Genomic DNA, 3,689 nt, shown 5'->3' with positions numbered 1-3,689 from the left:
TTGTCTTTGTAGTACATTCACGAAACGTGCCATGAAATTTCTAGTGGAACAACCATGTGAATAGTATGTAGCTTTCTATGGGCAATATTGGTATCTTCCCCATAACATTTGGACATGGGGTAAAAAAACTACATGTTATTCGCGTTACAAATGCGATTGTACATATTTTGAATAGCAACAGAATTATGATGTTAGGACATGGAAAGCGTTCTACACTGCGTTTCGATAAGTGTTTGCTACAGCGTGTTGTTGCTGTGCAAGAAAGCACGATACTGATACGTTTTCGAGCGTGCTAATTTTTCCCCCTAAAATACACGTATTATTCTCACTGTAGGTGTTAAATGTCGTTGGTAATGAACTGTTTCTTTCAAGTGGAAGAAGAAAAAAAATCACTTAATGATTTTTATTTAAGAAAATTGTGGTATAAATTTTATTAATTTTACAAACATGTAAACACGGATAAAATAATAATAATAAAGGATACAAATTTGGGGCCACATAATCCACTTTTTGGCTTGAACATTTCCGATGTTTCTCTCCGCGTAAAACAGGCATCATAAAGAGCATATTTGTCAGGCACACAGAACAAAATCTCTCGCGAACCCACACTTTCACATATTGTACAAGATTTACAATAAAGGAGAGTGATGCTATACAAAATTTAGGATAAAAATGAGTCAATTGAAAATCAAACTTATTTTCGAGCGCATGTGAAATAATTAACAACCTTTACTTTTGTGCTATCTAATTCTTAACTGCTTTTTGTAATAATTCATGACAGCGTGACTGATTAATTGTGTAATTGATTTTTGCACTCACTGGCATTTCTTTGTAACCTTCAAACACTGTTGATTCGCACATTACCTACTACGCGCTACCTCGTGGTTTTTGTTTTATTTGCCTGATTTGGGCATTCTGCAGTTGGTGCTATAGCGAAGTTTCGTTTGTGTTCATATACATCACTTGATAACTATGACGTTGAACTCTCACTGATCAACCCCGATGTGTTATAATTGCTTTCTCCATGTTTTCGGATTTCACAAACCGCTAAATGAATTAGAAACTCATGTGTTCGAAAATCTTTAATTTTATTTACCCTGGGATGGCGAAAATCATCGCAGGTACCCAAAAGGGTGTCCGCCGATAACATCGCGGCAAAAACATCGCAGACGAAAACGTCGCGGAGAAAACAACGCAAGGTGAAACAAAACGTCGTACAAACAACAGGTACAAAACAAGGCCTGGTACAAAACATCGCCGTCGAAAATAAAGCGGTTCAAAAACTTCGCAGTTTAAAAACATCGTCGTCGAAAATATCGTGGTAAAAAATAAAGTATCTACAAATCATCGCATGACGATAACATCGCAGATATACTTTTTTTCAGGTTTTAATAATTGTAAATGGATATTCTCATAATGTTTTGTGAGCGCAAGGTGTAAAGAAGGATAATTTTTAATTTCACATTTTTTTGTTAACTAATAAATTTTTGCTGAATAAGTAAGAAGGAAACTTAAGCATAGAAAATTAAATGCAACTTATAGATTATACTTTTCATGAAAAATTACCAGTAAAACTTTATAAAAAATGATTTATTAATGGCCTTTGTTAGTTAACAATGTCGGTTTAAAATTCTATTAAGTGCTATAAGTTGCATTAATTTTCTATGCTTAAGTTTCCTTTTTATTTTCTCAGCAAAAATTTATTAATTAATAAAAAATATGGAAGTAAAAATTACCCTTCTTTCCATCTTGCGCTCACAAATCATTATGGGAATATCCATTTACAGTTATTAAAACCTGAAAAAAAGTATATCTGCGATGTTATCGTCATGCGATGATTTGTAGATACTTTATTTTTTACCACGATATTTTCGACGACGATGTTTTTCAACTGCGAAGTTTTTGAACCGCTTTATTTTGGACAACGATGTTTTGTACCACGATGTTTTAGAACTGCGATGTTTTCTCTTTGCGATGTTTTCTCTTTGCGATGTTTTCTCCAGCGATGTTTTGTAGCACGACGTTTTCGCCTTCGTTGTTTTCTCCGCGACGTTTTCGTCTGCGATGTTTTCGGCTGTAACCACCCAAGAGAGCGTCTGCATCGAACCGAAGTTTCATGCCCCTCTTTCGTTACATGGAGGTAGGATCGTTGGTGGCTTGGCAAATGCGGTCAAGAGCAGGAGACTGACGTTAATTACGGAAGGGGAAAGTAAACGGCTGTGTCAGGGATCATAAGGGGAGATATATTTTTAAAAAAAGTGTTTTTAGGTCTCATTCAGTATCAGTATATCAGAAATAAATGATGCACATGGTATCAGAATGGAGACAAATTACATACGATACGAAAAGTTATATTTATTTGTTTATTAACATTTCATTATTACATTGTTTTCGTTCAGGAATTTCCTTCCACCCCCCTCTGAGCAATACATACAGGTACATGTAAGTTGGCTGAAAAGCACTGCTATAAACAAATAATCCAACCCAGTTCCAGTTGAACAGCGCTTATTAATACTAATTGTTTACGGAAAGCATCCTAGTTTTTGAAAAGCTTCGTATCATCTAACATAAAATTAATTAATTAATCATCTTAAGAATGATTTTGTGTTGAATATGGCAAAACATATGAGGATTGGCTAGGCATGATTTCATGGAGAATTTTCTAACGAAACCGGGCTCATATTTACATACCTTAAGGAAATCCACGAAAATGCTTACACAAAGTGGTACGTTGCAGTAGGGTTCCTTCAATCCATCTGTTAAATTTGCATCTAATTGTCAAGTGCTCAATTTTTTTGGCTAGTTTATACATTCAAAGGAAAATACAAGTTACTGACTGAACTTCGCACGTTAGTCTGAATAACCTTTAAACCCGATGAACAGCATATTTCTGTGACAAGGTGAGCTTTCTGACTGTACAATCTGTTTTACATTTAGCGAGCTTGTGCCGAATAAGTTTATTCGCTATTTTATGTAATTTCTGCAATATTTTGTAATTCTTTTATTTTTTTCATCTGTCCTGTGTCGACCACTTTAGTTCAGTGATCCGTATTAATGTGCGCTTTTTTTTAAAAAATTTAAATGCTTCAAGAATAATTAATTAGAAAAGGACATAATTCTCTTCTTATCCTTAAATTCTTCAATAAAAAAACTGCCTTTTCAGCTTTAACTAAGTGAAATAATTTTCTAAATATAATTCAAAGCATGAAAAATAAGGTACATAAACAGCTTGGAAATGGAACTAGCATTGAGATTCTCTTTAAGAAATATGGTGAAGCTTAACAAAAAGTATACGAAGTGAAGTAATTCCGTAGAATATTTTCTAACTCTTTATGATTAAATTGCACTCAATTATACTTTATAAACGACATGTAAATACTATTTAATGTATACGTGTGGATGTGTGTGTGGCTCACTAGCGGCTGAGCTGTAAAGTCTTTGAACTCTGGCAGGTCGATCCAGGGTTCGAATCCGGATCGACGGGGATGGCTGTATTGGCGTTTTCGATGTTTTCCCCACGTGTAACGTGCATAAGATTCAGTTTTGCTTAGAAAGTTCTCTACGAGGTATCCTTACCCTTATGCAAATAACCGTCGAATGCTTTGCTATAATCAAACAAACCAGACCAAACAATAGATATATAAATAAGTAGCTTAAAAAACTGCTATATTTTATGTATACTCGTTAAG

The sequence above is a fragment of the Stegodyphus dumicola genome, chromosome 11, assembly GCF_044657685.1.
Source record: "Stegodyphus dumicola isolate Sdum_Otavi_A_Nest chromosome 11, ASM4465768v1".
In the NCBI taxonomy this organism is placed as follows: Eukaryota; Metazoa; Arthropoda; class Arachnida; order Araneae; family Eresidae; genus Stegodyphus; species Stegodyphus dumicola.
This window is presented reverse-complemented; position numbering follows the sequence as displayed.